Source organism: Pristiophorus japonicus, chromosome 11, assembly GCF_044704955.1.
Source record: "Pristiophorus japonicus isolate sPriJap1 chromosome 11, sPriJap1.hap1, whole genome shotgun sequence".
In the NCBI taxonomy this organism is placed as follows: Eukaryota; Metazoa; Chordata; class Chondrichthyes; family Pristiophoridae; genus Pristiophorus; species Pristiophorus japonicus.
In genome coordinates, this window is record NC_091987.1 from 106,470,887 (window position 1) to 106,488,100 (window position 17,214).

Consider the following 17,214-nt stretch of genomic DNA (forward strand, 5'->3'; position numbering starts at 1 on the left):
GTGGTGGCTGCTCATCATCCTCATTCCGGCGCCGCACATGTTGACGTGTGTCTCAGTGGCAGTGCAGTGACCCCTATTCAGAAAGCAGGTTCGATCCTTTATGGAATATTCGACATTTGAATTCAAGGAGGAGGTAAAATGGAAGAGTGATTTCTGTACGAGGCTCTCCCCAATCTCTTTCTGAAAATGTAAAGACGAGCGCCTGGAATTTTCAGAGGTTGTCTGGTGGGACATCAGCGGAACCCCCGGTGAAATGGCTAAAAATGGCCATTTGCGCTGATCCTCAAAGTTTGCGCCAATCTTCTGTTGAAATTGCGTCAAAACCCCATGAAAATTCTCCCCCAACTGACGTCCATCCAATACCAATGACAGGAGCAAAAATTCGAAACACAGGTCTGCATCAGATCAGTAGCCAGAAGGCTCCCCCGGTTAGACCCAAACATCCTGGAGGAGGGCAAGTTTAAACATTTTTTTTACATTCTTAACTTTGGCCGGCCACAAGAACCTGAGTTAGTGGCAATCTGGGGCTGGCCATAACATTGTTTGTTGCTCTGCTTCAGCAAATTATGGCCCAGAGTCCACCGTTAGTTAGACTTGCCGTTGCCCGTTCAATCTTGATGATATTTTGTGCCTGAAAGTGTAAGTTGATCACATCACATTGATGGGAAACAGGGCATTTAGGACTTGGGTGAACAGGGAAAGCAACTGTATATCTGCTTAATCAATCAAATTGTGAAATTAACAGCGCCAGGGCTGAGAAGGAAATGTAAATTAGAGGGGGTGAATTCAATGCCAAAGCAGGTACAGAAAGAAAAAGAGAGAAAAGATTGGATTGAGAGAGAGAAAAATGACACAGGGAAAATTTAAAAAATGTAAAATCTAAAAGTTTGCATTTTTTAAATCTCCAACAACAATTAAAACCTGAAGGAATGAGACAGCACACTTGTAATAGTTAGCTTTCAGTGCCAGAGAGGTTGACTGGAGTAATTAACACTCATCACATCGTTAAAAGAGTACTTAGACTGAAATGGACAAGATTTAACTCTCTGCAGAGAGTTTCCTTCGTATCTACCATACAAATAGAGCAACTTCATGCCAGTCAATGCAATTCACTAGTGAGCCAGATAGTGAGTTGCTGCTTTGAAGAAGCTAACAGTGGAGCAGCACAACACAGACAGCAACTTCTGGTTTTCCACGTATGATCATCATAGGCAGTCCCTCAAAGCGAGGATGACTCGCTTCCACGCCAAAAAGGGATGAGTTCACAGGTGTTTCAATGAAGAACCTAATATTCCAGATCCCGAACTACATCTTTGAGGGTGGAAGATGCCTGTGCTTGGATTTTTTTAACGTACGGTGGCCGTTGCGCACTGGCCACCACACGGGCTTGACAGAGCTAGGTCTTGGTTCAGTGGCAAGGATTGCCCAAGATGACTGGAGACTAGCTCTGTTGCACGGACCTAGTGCGCACACATATCGCAGTGTGGGCTGGCCCGTGCTACCCCTTGCCTCTTCTCGCTTCCGCGTATAACCACGCATAAATAAAGGTGAGCGTCATTACCCTCACTGTTATTTTGACAACAAACTATGGCCTCTGGGTGTCCCTGCCCTGGAGCATACAGCCCATCGTCCCTCTGGAAATTGGGGTTGGAGGTCAGGAATTAACACGTTTCCAACTGCCCAAGTCTACTACAGGCGTTAGCCCAGCTCCACCTCACCCCCAGGGAAAATACCAGGAACAACATCAAAGGCCACAGAGCTGTCAATGAGGATTAAGAGGGATAATGCATTATAGTCACAGTTATTTAGCATGTTTTTGGTGACTTGGAATAATGTGGTCTTAGTGTTGTGAAAGATAGGGAAGTCAGGTTAAAGGCAAAGGTGCACATGGAGCTTGGTGATGATACATTCCAGAATCAGAGAGAGGAAGAGAATGGGGTAGTAGTTAGAGAGAAAGGGGATGGGGTAGTTAGAGAAGAAGGGGATGGGGTAGTTAGAGAAGAAGGGGATGGGGTAGTAGTTAGAGGGGACAGAAGAGTGGAAAGTAAGCTCTTTCAGGAGTGGGGTGATTATGGCCATTTTGAAAGTGAAGAGAACAATGCTTCCAATTTAAACAGCAAATTACTAGCAAATGCACCCTTCCAAAACTCGGCTTCCCCTGTCCCAACTCGCACCAATTCCCACTCACTCATCACCTTGTGCTCGCTGACCTACATTGGCTCCCGGTTAAGCAACACCTTGAATACTTGTTTTCAAATCCTTCCATGGCCTCACCCCACCCTATCTCTGTAATCTCCTCCAGCCCCACAACCCCCTGAGATGTCTGAGCTCCTCTAATTCTACCCCCTTGAGCATTTATGATTATAATCGCTCAACCATTGGTGGTCGTGCCTTCTGTTGCCTAGGCCCCAAGCTCTCTGCTTAAACATCTCCACCTCTCTACCTCTCCTTCCTCCTTCAAGACGCTCCTTAAAACCTATCTCTTTGACCAAGCTTTAGGTCACCTGGCCTAATTTCTTCTTACGCGGCTCTGTCAAATTTTTAATCTCATACATCTGTGAAGCGCCTCTGTACGTTTCACTACATTAAAGGCGTTATATAGATACAAGTTGTTGTTTACACCTGGGAAAATGGCCATTTCCTAGGATAAAGATCAGGAAATTCCATCCTTATATCACTTTCAGATTAGCACCATTGAATTTGATATCACAACTTAATCACAATGAGGTAAGACAATTGTCCCATCTTAGTTCTGTTGACCAGAAACACTCTAAAGTCCCTTCTTTGTAAAATCTAATTGTTTCTTAAATTTACATTGGATAGGATATACGGCACAGAAACAGTCCATTAAGCCCAAACAGTCCATGCAAGCATTTATGCCCCACTCGAGCCACCTCCCGTCTTTCCTCATCTAAATCTATCGGCGTAATCTTCTATTCCCATCTCCCTCATATGCTTATCTAACCACCCTTTAAATGCATCTATACCATTCACTTCAACCACTCCCTGTGGTAGCGAGTTCCACATTCTCACCACTCTCTGGGTAAAGAAGTTTCTTCTGAATTCCCGATTTGATTTCTTGGTGACTATCTTATATTGATAACCTTTATTTTTGCACTTCCCCACAAATGGAAACACTCTGGGGGACAAATTCGGTCACGCCTCTGTTGCGGCATTAATCCAGGTGGAGCTGGACTTTTAGCGCCTTGAAAAAGTTTGCATCTCCCACCCTGAAATTCACCAAAATCGGTCGAGGAGCTGACAGGGGCGATAAATCAACTGTTGCACACCAGAGCTGGGGGGGGTCAATAACGAAAGTTTGGTCGGTGCATTTTGTAGACCCATTGCGCATGCATGGAACTCCAAACCAGATCCCGGGAAAAGCCGAGTCTTAAAGGCGCAGCCTAGTACTGCACCCATTAAAGTTTTCAAAATCACTTGTTGTCAACCTGTACTGTTATGTCTGTCTGCCACTGCAAACTCGGAGGCTCACGCACCATGCTCTGTGTAAATGTTGCACTGACTGTGACCTCCAACGGAGGTGTTTCCTCATCCCTTTAAGTAACCACCAGTTATCGACTCTGCAAACCTGTACCGACTGTTTCTCCAGATGTTGCACCAAATTTACCGACCGGGGCGCAAACATGCGTGTTGCACCAGGAATACATCATGATCGGAGAGATCGTCAGCAGCCCGGCGCTAATGGTTTGCGCCCCCAGTGAGCCTCTAATGAATTTTCTGTCGGGGCGTTAAAAGCTGCGCGCCCGGTCGCTAAGCTCTAACGCTCGCATTAACGCCCTCTCTGGTCGCGAAATGAGGCTATAGACAACCGAAAATCCAGCCCTCTATCTGTGTCTACTCTAGCAAAACCTTTCACAATTTTAAAGACCTCTATTAGCTCATTCCTCAGTCTCAAAGGATAGAGAAGATGAATATGTGGCTGGAGAATGGTGCAGGCGGGAGGGCTTTAGGTTCCTGAGGCATTGGGACCGCTTCAGGGGGAGGTGGGACCTGTACAAGCTGGACGGGTTGCACCTCAACAGAGCCGGGACCAATATCCTCGCGGGGGTTGGGGTTGCCAGTGCTGTTGGGGAGGGTTTAAACTAGCTTGGCAGGGGGATAGGAACCGGAGAATAGATTCAGTGGGGAGAGAAGCAAAGCTGGAATTGGGCAGCAGAGAAGTAGAAGTAGAAAGGGAAGTTGGAAGACAGAGGAAACAAGGGCTGGGAATAGACAACAGAGGAGTTTGGCAATACTAAATGGTATTGTTCAATGCAAGGAGTATAGGAAATAAGGCAGATGAGCTGAGAGCACAGATTGACACTTGGGAGTACGATATTGTAGCTTTTACTAAGACATGGCTGAAAGAAGGGCAGGTATGGCAGCTCAACATTTCTGGTTACAGGGTTTTCAGACGGGATAGAAAGGGGGGTAAAAAAGGAGGGGGGGGGGCCGCAGTATTGATTAAAGAAACAATTACAGCTGTGAGAAGGGATGATGTATTAGAGGGGTCATCAAATGTGGCCATATCGGTTGAATTAAAGAACAAAAAATGGGCGATCACACTGCTGGGAGTGTATTGTAGACCCCCAAGCAGTCAGAGGGAGATAGAAGAACAAATATGTGGGCAAATTGCTGCAAAAACTATAGAGCTGTAATAGTGGAGGATTTCAACTACCCTAATATTAACTGGGAAAAAGATAGCGTGAATGGTACAGAGGGTGCAGAATTCCTAAAATAAATTCAGGAGAACTTCTTTAGCCAGTATGTAACAAGCCCAACAAGGGAGGGGACGGTTCTGGACTTGGTTTGGGGGGATGAAGAGGGGCAGGTGGAAGGGCTATCAGTGGGAGAGCAATTTGGTGCTAATGATCATAATTCAGTAAGATTTAGGGTAGTTATGGAAAAGGACAAAGGGGGACCAGGAATAAAAGTTCTCAATTGGGGTAAAGCCAATTTTGCTGAGCTGAGATGGGATTTGGCCAAAGTGGACCAGAAATGGCTACTTGATGGTAAGTCAGTGTCAGAGTTCTGGGAGGCAATCAAGGAGGAGATCCTGAGGGTAAAGAGCAATTATGTTCCCTTAAAAAAAAAGGTGGGCTAACAAATCTAAAGCCCCCTGGATGTCAAGGGACATACAGGGCAAGATAAAGAAAAAAAGGGAAGCTTATGACAGATACTGGGAACTCAACACTGCAGAAACTCTAGGAGAGTATAAGAAGTGCAGGGGTGCAATTAAAAACGATATCAGGAAAGCAAAAAGAGAATATGAAAAAATGTTGGCAAGTAAAATCAGGGAAAACCCAAAGATGTTTTATAAATACATTAAGAGCAAGAGGATAACTAGAAAAAGAATGGAGCCTATTAGAGACCATAAAGGAAATGTGTGTGTAGAGGCGGACGACGTGGGTATGATTCTTAATAAATATTTTGCATCCATTTTCACAAAAGAGAGGGGCAATGCAGACTTTGCAATTAGGGAGGAGGAATGTGAAATATTAGACAAGATCAATAAAGTGAGAGAGGAAATATTAAGGAACTTAGCAGCTTTGAAAGTGGATAAATCCCCAGGCCTGGTGAAATATATCACAGGCTGTTAAGAGAAGCAAAGGAAGAAATAGCAGAGGCTCTGACCATCATTTTCCAATCCTCTCTAGCTACAAGTGTGGTGCCAGAAGACTGGATGACTGCTAATGTTGTACTGTTGTTTAAAAAAAGGAAAAAGGGATAGACCGAATAATTAGAAGCCAGTCAGCCTAACTTCGGTGGTGGGAAAATTATTGGAAAAAATCCTGAGTGACAGGATAAATCTTAATTTGGAAAGACATGGATCAATCAAGGACAGTCAGCATGGATTTGTCAAAGGAAGGTCATGTCTGACTAACTTGATAAATATTTCGAGGAGGTAATCAGGTGTGTCGATGATGGCAGTGCGTATGATGTAGTATATATGGATTTTAGCAAAGCTTTTGATAAGGTCTCACATGGTAGACTGGTCATGAAAGTAATTAGCACATGGGATCCAGGGCAAAGTGGCAAGTTGGATCCAAAATTGGCTCAGAGGCAGGAAGCAAAAGGTAATGGTTGATGGGTGTTTTTGTGACTGGAAGACTGTATCCAGTGTGCTTCCGCAGGGCTCGGTGCTGGGTCCCTTGCTTTATGTGGTATATATCGATAACTTGAACTTAAATGTTGGGGGTATGATTAAGAAGTTTGCAGATGACACTAAAATAGGATGTGTGGTTGATAATGAAGAAGAAGCTGCGGACTGCAGGAAGACATCAATGTACTGGTCAAGTGGGCAGAACAGTGGCAAGTGGAATTCAATCCGGATAAGTGTGAGGTAATGCATTTGGGGAGATCTAACAAGGCAAGGGAATACACATTAAATGATACGACACTGAAAAGTGTAGAGGAACAAAGGGACCTTGGAGTGCAGGTCCACAGATCCCTGAAGGTAGCAGGCCAGGTAGATAAGGTGGTTAAGAAGGTGTTATGTATTTAACCTCTTGTAACCTGCATCATACCTGTCCACCAGAGGGCCTACACCTGTTGGAATCCCAAGGGATCTCAGCATTCCTTGGGAGCACAGTATATAAGCAGGCCACCCACAAGGTACCTACACTCTGGAACCTTAATAAAGGAGCTATGGTCACACATTCTCATTACACACAGTACTCAGTCTGACCATTTATTATGAGTGTAACAGAAGGCATATGGAATACTTGCCGTTATTAGTCGAGGCATGGAATACAAGAGCAAGGAGGTTATGCTTGAACTGTATAAAACACTGGTTAGGCCGCAGCTGGAGTGCTATGTGCAGTTCTGGTCACCACATTACAGGAAAGATGTGATAGCACTGGAAAGGGTGCAGAGGAGATTTACAAGAATGTTGTCTGGACTGGAGATTTTTGGCGATGCTGGGTCTGTTTACTTTGGAACAAATGAAGCTGAGGGGAGACCTGATTGAGATGTATAAAATTATGAGGGGCCTGGATAGGGTGGATAGGAAGGACCTGTTTCCCTTGGCAGAGGGGTCAACAACCGGGGGGGCATAGATTTAAAGGAATTGTGGGGAGGTTTAGAGGAGATATGAGGGGAAATGTCTTCCCCCAGAGGGTGGTGGGGGTCCGGAACTCACTGCCTGAAAGGGTGGTAGAGGCAGAAACCCTCATCACATTTAAAAGATACTTGAATGTGCACTTAAAGTGCCGTAACCTATAGGCTACAGACCAAGAGCTGGAAAGTGGGATTAGGCTGGATAGCTCTTGGTCGGCCGGTGCGGACACGATGGGCCAAAATGGCCTCCTTCTGTGCTGCAAATTTCTATGATTCTATGATTATCTTTGCCAAAGAAGAGAGATCCAGCCTGTTCATCCTTTCCTATAGGTATACCCTATGATTCCAGGGATTTTGGAATGCTCTCGCCTGGTTCCATTCTTATCTATCTAATCGTAGCCAGAAAATCTCCTGCAATGGCTTCTCTTCCCGCCCCCGCATCATTACCTCTGGTGTCCCCCAAGGATCTGTCCATGGTCCCCTCTTATTTCTCATCTATATGCTGCCCCTTGGCGATAACATCCGAAAACACGGAGTCAATTTCCACATGTATGCAGACAATACCCAGCTCTACCTCTCCACCACTTCTCTCGACCCCTGCTTGGTATCTAAATTGTCAGATTGCTTGTCCAACATCCAGTAGTGGATGAACAGAAATTTTTTCCAATTAAATATTGGGAAGATCGAAGCCATTATCTTTGGTCCCCACCACAAACTGCATTCCGTAACCACTGACTCCATCCTTCTCCCGAGCATCAACGTAGGTGTCACATTTGACCCCGAAATGAGTTTCCAGCCTCATATCGGCGGCATAACTAAAACCGCCTTTTTCCACCTCTGTAACATTGCCTGCCTCAGCTCTTCTGCTGCTGAAACCCTTATTCATGCCTTTGTTACCTCTAGACTTGACTACTCCAACTCACTCCTGGCTGGCCTCCCACATTTCACACTACGTAAACTTGAGGTCATCCAAAACTCAGCAGCCCGTGTCCTAACTCGCACCAAGTCACGATCACCAAAACCCCTGTGCTTTCTGACCTACATTGGCTCCAGGTTAAACAACGCCTCGATTTCAAAATTTTCATCCTTGTTTACAAATCACTCCATGGCCTTGCCCCCTTCCTATCTCTAATCTTTTTCTCCTCAAATTCTGCCCTCTTGAACATCCCTCATTATAACTGCTCAACCTGGGCCCTAAGCTCTGGAACTCCCTCCCTAAACCTCTCCGCCTCTCTATCTCTCTTTCCTCCTTTAAGACGCTCCTTAAAACCTACCTCTTTAACCAAGCTTTTGGACATCTGCCTTAATTTCCTTTTTGTGGCTCGGTGTCAAATTTATCTGTTTTGTCTTGTAACACTGCTGTGAAGCGCCTTGGGATGTTTTATGACGTTAAAGGCGCTATATAAATAAAAGTGATTATTATTATTTTGCCTGCACTACTCTATCTGGATGTCAATTCCAAATGTTGGTCACTCTGTGTGAAGAATTTCCTCATTTCAGCCATAAATTGATATGAGATGGCACGTTCCCCTGGTGGGCCAGGGCTGCGTAGGATGTTATTTTGGATTACTACAAGCTGAGTACAAAGTAGTACACACCTGCTGGCAATTTTTTTGTGGCTTGATTGATTTCAAATTGGACCATGGCCAGTTTTCTAGGAAAATTGCTAGTAATTTGCTGTTTGAATTGTAGCCACTGTTCTCTCCACTTTCAAAATCGCCAGAACCACCCTGCCTTTTAAAAAGCCTACTGTTGATCTTCTGTCCTCTCTAACTGCTGCCCCATCTCCATCCTCCCCTTCCTTCTGGAACATATCACGACCACCAAGCTCCATGCCCACCTCTCCCTTTTATCCAACTTCCGTCTCATTCACAACACTATTCCAAGTCACCAACATGCTGAATGGTTGTGATTAAAGTGCATTATCCCTCTTCATTCTCCTTGACCTCTCTGCGGCCCTTGACATTGTCTATTATACCATCATTCTCCATAGTCCACCTCCATGGCAGTGCCTCGCACAGCTCCATCCCTGCCTGTCCCAACATTACTAGCACATCTGCTGAAATAGTTTCTCTTCTCGTGCCTGCATATTCACCTCCAGTGTCCATCCCTCACACCACCCCCCACTCCTACCCCACCCGAGGTTCCATCCTTGACCCCCTTAGATTCCTTAATGCATGTGTTGTCCGTAATCTTCTGGGTAAGCATAGGCTTGGGTTTCATATGTAAGCTGATGATATCTACCCTCAGCTGTCCATTACCACCCTGAGCCAGGTTGTGAAGAAGCCAGTATTTTTGTTGTTGAAACACCAGAGGCCTTGCCTCTTCATAAACAGCCGAGGGCATTTGGATACTCCTTTTCAATGAATGGTACACACAGTAAGACAGAAATAAAACTTGTTAATCCAATTCCCAGTGGCCATGAATCCATTATACACTAAATTAGATTTAATTTGCATAGACTATTTGATAAAAACATTTTTTTCTTCAACTCAAAAAAAATCAAACACCAAACCATTCCTTATGAAACTCAGGACATGTATTTAACATATTACAATGGATTCATATTAGCTAGATTTAATTTACATATAAATAGGCTTTTCCCAAGAACTCAAACTGCAGGTTTTATTTATGAAGCTATTAAGGGCATAATAATGATTTGTTTGACCAATTTACATAATCGTGTTTAACTGCCTAGTATACAGGCAAAGTCCCAGGGTAGAACAATGTCTTAGTGAATTTGCTGTAAGGATGCTTACTAATAGTTTCGACATGCCGTCTGTTAGAAAAATCTGTTACTAGCTCAATAAACGGTAAATGTTATGAATGTCTGCTCCTGCTGCAGACCCTCACTTGCCTGAACCATATAATGGGGAATGATGGCACCACTACCCATCCCATCAATGAGTGGCCATTACTCAATATGTACATACCAGGAGCATGCATTCAGGCGATTTATTCTTATTCCAAAGATTTCTTAAAGTTCATACTTGGAATCTTTAAAAAATATATATATTTTTTTTTAATATTTGAAGTGAACCTTTGCATGCGTAACCAAGGAATAACATTAATTGTGCAGCTATTGTCGACACTGGAGCCTAACCCCAGATGTCCAGAGTTTCCACTAGCCTTGCCTCGAGTTACAATTGGATCAGCGGGCTGCCTTTCCATTGGTTTCACTGGGCTGTTCGTGGCACCATGTCTCAACCTGCAGGATTCATGCAGTCGGTGACAGTCCAGAAGTACATTGGCTGGCTCTGCTGGGGCTGGTGACTGGGAAAAACTGACAACAGAAAGTGGGTCTTCCCTGACACCAAAGTTTGCGAATGTGGCAAATTTACCGTGGACTTGCTGCCATCTGCCCAAGTGTCGATTCAGTAACACTGGCATTGACATGAAACTATCGGATTGTCGTAAAAACCCATGAATGTTGTTCAGGGAAGGAAATCTGGTCTGGCCTATATGTGACTCCAGACCCACAGCAATATGGTTGAATCTTAACTGCCCTAGCAAGGCACTCAGTTGTAACAAACCGATTTGAGAAACATTAAGAATAAAACTGGACGGACCACCCGGAATCGACTTCGGCACCGGCTACAGACATGACAATAGCACACCCAGCCCAGTCGACCCTGCAAAGTCCTCCTCACTAACACCTGGGGACGTGCCAAAATTGGGAGAGCTGTCCCACAGACTAGTCAAGCAACAGCCTGAAATAGTTATACTCACATAATCATACCTTTCAGCCAATGTCCCAGACTCCTCCATCACCATCCCTGGGTATGTCCTGTCCCACCGACAGGACAGGCCCACCAGGGGTGGCAGTACAGTGGTATACAGTCTGGAGGGAATGGCCTTGGTAGTCCTCAACATTGACTCTGGACCCCATGACGTCTCAAGGCTTGAGGTAAACCATGGGCAAGGAAACCTCCTGATTACCACCTACCTGGCCATCACCAAGAGTGGCTCAGTAGCACCACTACTGACCGAAGGACATAGCTGCCAGACTTGGCCTACAACACCTGGCAAGAGAACCAACATGAGGGAAATACATACTTGACCTCGTCCTCACCAATCTACCTGTCGCAGATGTATCTGTCCATGACAGCATTGGTAGCAGTGACCACCACACAGTCATTGTGGAGATGAAGTCCCATCTTCACACTGAGCCCAAGTAAAACTGAAGTCAATGGGAATCTGGGGGAAACTCTACACTGACTGGAGTCATACCTAGCACAAAGGAAGATGGTTGTGGTGGTTGGAGGTTAATCATCACAGCTCCAGGACATCGCTGCAGGAGTTCCTCAGGACTGTGTCCTAGGCCCAACCATATTTCTAAGTCAGGATGGTGTGTAACTTGGAGGGGAATTTGGAGGTGGTGGTGTTTCCATGTGCCTGCTGTCCTTGTCCTTCTAGGTAGTAGAGGTCGCGGGTTTGGGAGGTGCTGCCGAAGAAGCCTTGGCGAGTTGCTACAGTGCATGCACCTTTGATCTTTGCAGAATTCATTTGTTACGCCAGTTATGTGGATCTCAGCTGACCAGAACAAAATGTCCACTAGTTCATCCAGCACTACTGCAAGTGGCCATTAACATTTGTAACCGACATCGCTTTGTTTCCACAGACTAGGTTATAGTGCAGTGCCAAAAGCAGGGCTGTAATATAAATGGGGAAGGAAAAGGACAGCTAACAGGAAAACTCTGTGTTCGATTTATATTTTAACAATAAATACTAATCCTAATATGATGACCATCGGTAATAATGTGGCTACAGCACTGCATGATTGCACTAGATAGACATTTATATAAAATTTACAGCACAGAAACAGCCCATTTGACCCAACTGAGCTTATGCTCCACATGAGCCTCGCCTCATTCAACTTCATCTAATCCTATCAGCATAATCTTCTATTCCTTTCCTCCTCATGTACTTATCTATGCGACATCACCACTGACACCTGGGAGTCCCTGGCCAAAGACCGCCCTTGGTGGAGAAAGTGCATCCGGGAGGGCGCGAGCTCTTTGAATCTCAACACCGCGAGCGTGAAGAGGTCAGGCGCAGGCAGCGGAAGGAGCGTGTGATAAATCAGTGCCACCCCCCCCTTCCCCTGATGAATGTCTGTCCCACCTGAGACAGGGTCTGTGGCTCTTGTGTTGGACTGTTCAGCCACCTAAGGACTCACTTTAGGAGTGGAAGCAAGTCTTCCTCGATTCGGAGGGACTGCCTATGATGATAACTTATCTAGCTTCTAAATGCATCTAAGCTATTCGCCTGAATTACTCCATCTGGTAGCAAGTTCCAAACTCCAATCACTCTCTGGCTAAAGAAATTTCCCCTGAATTCCTTATTGGATTTATTAGTGACTGCCTTATATTTATAACCACTCATTTAGGATCCCTCCACAAGCGGAAACATTATCTCTACGACTACCATATCAAACCCCTTCATAATTTCAAAGTCCTCTATTAGGCCACCCATCTAGCCTTCTCTAGCAAAACTATCTGAAATTATACCATTTTTTGCTGTAGGTACCTAAAGGGTAATTTTGCAAGGCAAAGGTCCAACCAGGCAGAAAAAAAATCACACAATTAGCCGCATTTATTACACAAACAAACGACTGTGAAAAGATAGGGTATTGATTCCCCCCCAAAAACTATGATAACAAAGGCTCCGAAAGTGCAAGTTAACCAAAGAACGTTTGCTAAACGAAGATTCCAGCAGAGTGTTAATTTATGCATCTGCTGGATGAAACATAGTTAATGACTTAACCATCGGAAGTAAGTCTAAGAGAGTGTGGTAGTTTGTTTGACAATGAGGAGCAGGCAGGATTATATCATGACCCTAATTGTATGTGAAAATATTGCATTTATAATCTCTGGGGAAAAAAATGTAGGCATTGTTGTGTTGAATGAAAATATTAAGGATGGCATATATATTATGAATGCCATTTTTTGAAAATGTTAGCAGGCAGTTGTTCATTATGCATTTATTCTTAAAGCAAAGTAGCAGCTAGTCACTCAGTCCACAGCAACTAACTTCCTAATAGTGTAATTTCACACTACAGGTTGAACCTCCTTTATCAGGAACTCCCTTATCCGGCACCAGCCCTCGTCTGGCAACCTGCCCAGCCGTCGGGTGACACATGTGCAGAACGCGGCCGGTCAAAATCCTACTCACCAATATAATCTTTCTCCTCGATCGTCTGCCTCCTCCTCGTCACCCTGCTGGAACACCTGCAGCCACAGTCCTCGGACCAGCCACTCCTCCCCACAGTGCTCCCTCTGGGGGGGGTCGGGCCAACTCTTCTGGGCCCGCCGATTCTTCGGAGCCCACTCGGGCCACCGACCTCCTCACCCCACCCCCCGACCTCAGGCGACCTCCTCCCCATCCCCCGACCTCGGGCAACCTTCCCTCCCCTCCCTTCCGTTCCCCTCACCGCCAATGACATCCCCTCATCCGACAAAGGCCAGGTCCCGAGGGTGCCAGATAAGGGAGATTCAACCTGTAATACTAATTTAGTACTTGCCAATCAGCTTACCAAATAAATATCACTACATGTTCCAAATAAAAATTATTTGCTATCTATTTTTTTTTTTAAAACCTGTTTAATTCATACATACCAACCTAGAAAATTAGCAAAACATGACCAACAGCTTCAACAAAAAAACCCATAAAAGCGGACAACTCAAAAATGTCCTCATGCAATCGAAAACAAGTAGCCACACGGGTTTTGTATGTTAAACTGCAGATATACCCAACATTCTTTTACGTTCATTGAAGGGAGAAAAAAGTCTGAAGGGGGAAGTGCAGAGGTTGAAGGAACAACATTGGTAGTGCATTCCAGAGGACATAATCCCTGGAAAAGTTTTAATTTTTACCTTACAATGAGGCATTCTGGTACTATTTAAACACTTTTATACTTTACAATTAATAGACTTTAGAAAAGGAGGCAAAGCAACATGATGTTTAGACCAACTAGATCATCGCTTCCCCAAATATGGCCTCAACAGTCTCTTACTTACATCCAACCACCCACCCCAGTCCCTCTGGCCCCAGTTCCTATCCCACCCAACTCCCCACTCTTTCACAGAGACACTCCCTCCTCTTCCAACCCTCCCAAACATTTTTCTCCCTTCCCTGCCTCAATTCAATCAAGCAATCTTCTCCCCTTCCAACCTAGTTCAAGCTGCTACCCTTCTTTTAACTCCATTCAAGCTGGCATTTGTTCGCCCCACCCCCTTCAGTTCATGCTGCCACTCTTCCCTGCCATCAGCCCATGCTGGCACTCTACTCCTCCCCCCCCCCCCCCCCACCGAGTGAATTCTAGCACTCTTTCCTTCCTCAGCCTAAAGCGATGTTTCCCGCTTCTCCCCTCTTCTACCCAAGCATTGCCGCCCTATCTTCATTCCTTCCTTTTCCCCTCAGTGCTGATCCTGCCCAAGTCTAGCAGTTAATAGAAGGAATGTAAGCCAATGTACACTGTAGGCAGGAGCTCTTGTTCTCACAAGAGTTCCCGCTTTCAGCATGCAGTAGCCAGAATCACTTCCACTACTGGCAAGGCTCTAGTAGAGATGCCGTTGAGGGGAGAGGAACCCATTTCAAACTGATTTTTTTTGTCAACAAATTCTGACACACTGACCAGGCACACAAAGTGGTGACTGTTTGGCACATATACGGTGTATTATAAGCTATATCATTATATTTTATCAAATCAAATTGACATCAATAGGCCAATACTCTCTTCACATGTGTCAAAGCCATGAGGCAAGTAAAATGAGAATCACTCTCAACAAGATACCTCAATGCTAGTGTAAAATCCTGCTACAATGTTGGAAGGAACGATCAGCATAATTTTTGCCCGATTCAGTAAGATGGGTAGTAAATGCTTACTTAATGGTCCACACGGAACTAGTTGATAGCACAAACTCAGAGGCTCCCTCATGCCCAATTTGATAAGTACGAGGAAGGAAGACTGTGGTATATGATTAACATGGTACAGCACTTAGCCTTGGACGCTTGATGTCTGTTTAAGAGACCAGGGGTCAGTAGTATACTGCAGCAGCTAATGATAAATGAATGAGTTTGCAGATGGCGCTGCCTTATAAAACTATTATGCTTTCTGTGTAATGAGATTGACACTGCAATCAGATTTGTCAGACTCATCATCAAATGGGATCATATATTACTTCCACCATAATTCTGCACTTTTCATGATTTTCAAGCTCTTTTTAACTGATTTATTCATCTACTTTAATGAATTTTGCAAACAATATTTATACACTGACATAACTTTTACATTGATTACAAATGCTTATTATGTACCTGTCTTAAACGTGAGCTAAAAATTGGAAACACCACTGTTCTGCGCAGGACAAACCTGTATCACCACCAGGCAATTAGATTTCCCACCAAAGACTAGTGTTTGCTGTTAACTAACAAACACAGTGACAAATACTTTGATCACATGACTGCTAGTCATTCAGCAGTTCTGTGAAAGGGTTACCATGGAAACAAATGATGCCTGTTACTTTTAATTTCTTGTACCCTAATGACTTAAACAAACAAATGACTTGCATTTATTTGGCCAAGGTAGCCTTGAGGAAGAGTTCATAGAGTGTATCCGGGACGGTTTCCTTGAACAGTCTGTTGCGGAACCAACCAGGGAGCAGGTTATCTTAGATCTAGTACTGTGTAATGAGACAGGATTAATAAATTATCTCCTCGTAAAGGATCCTCTAGGAAAGAGTGATCATAGCATGGTTGAATTTCAAATTCAGTTGGAGGGTGAGAAAGTTGGATCTCAAACCAGTGTCCTAAGCTTAAATAAAGGAGACTACAAAGGTATGAGGGCAGAGTTGGCTAAAGGGGACTGGGAAAATAGATTAAAGTGTAAGATGGTTCATGAGCAGTGGCGGACATTTAAGGAGATATTTCATAACTCTCAACAAAAATATATTCCAATGAGAAGGAAAGACTAAGAGAAGGGATAACCATCCATGGCTAACGAAGGAAATAAAGATTGGTATCAAATTGAAAACAATGGCATACAAAGGGAGGCTAGAGGATTGGGAAAAAAACAGCAAAGGACGACTAAAAAAGTAATGGGAGGGGAGATAGATTATGAGAGTAAACTAGCAAGAAATAAAAAAACAGATAGTAAGAATTTCTACAGGTATATAAAAAGGAAGATAGTGGCTAAAGTAAATGTTGGTCTCTTAGAAGATGAGACTGGGGAATTAATAATGGAGAACAGGGAAACGGCAGAGAATTTGAACAAATATTTTGAATCGGTCTTCACGGTAGAAGACACTAAAAACATCCCAATAATGGATAAGCAAGGGGCTATAGGGAGGGAGGAACTTAAAACAATTAAAGAAGTACTCGATAAAATAATGGGACTAAAGGTGGAAAGACCCCTGGACCTGATGTCTTGTATCTAGGGTCTTAAAAGAAGTGGCTGCAGAGATAGTGGATGCATTGGTTGTAATCTACCAAAATTCCCTGGATTCTGGGGAGGTCCCAGCAGATTGGAAAATTGAAAAAAATGTAATGGCCCTATTAAAAAAGGAGGCAGACAAAAAGCAGGAAACTCTAGACCAGTTAGCCTAACATTTGTCAGTGGGAAAATGCTGGAGTCCACTATTAAGGAAGCAGTAGCGGGACATTTGGAAAAGCATAATACAATCAAGCAGAGTCAGCATGTTTTTATGAAAGGGAAATCATGTTTCACAAATTTGCTGGAGTTCTTTGAGGGTGTAACGAGCAGGGTGGATAAGGGGGAACCAGTGGATGTGGTGTATTTGGATTTCCAGAAGGCATTCGATAAGGTGCCACATAAAAGGTTACTGCACAAGATAAAAGCTCACGGGGTTGGAGGTAATATAGTAGCTTGGACAGAGGATTGGCTAACAGAAACCAGAGGGTCAGAATAAATGGGTAATTTTCAGGTTGGCAAACGGTAACTAATGGCATGCCACAGGGATCGGTGCTAAGGCCTCAACTATTTACAATTTATATTAATGACGGATGAAGAGAGTATAATGTAGCCAAGTTTGCTGATGATACAAAGATGGGTGGGGAAGCAGATTGTGAGGAGGACACAAAAAATCTGTAAAGGAATATACACAGGCTAAGTGAGTGGGCAAAGATTTGGCAGAT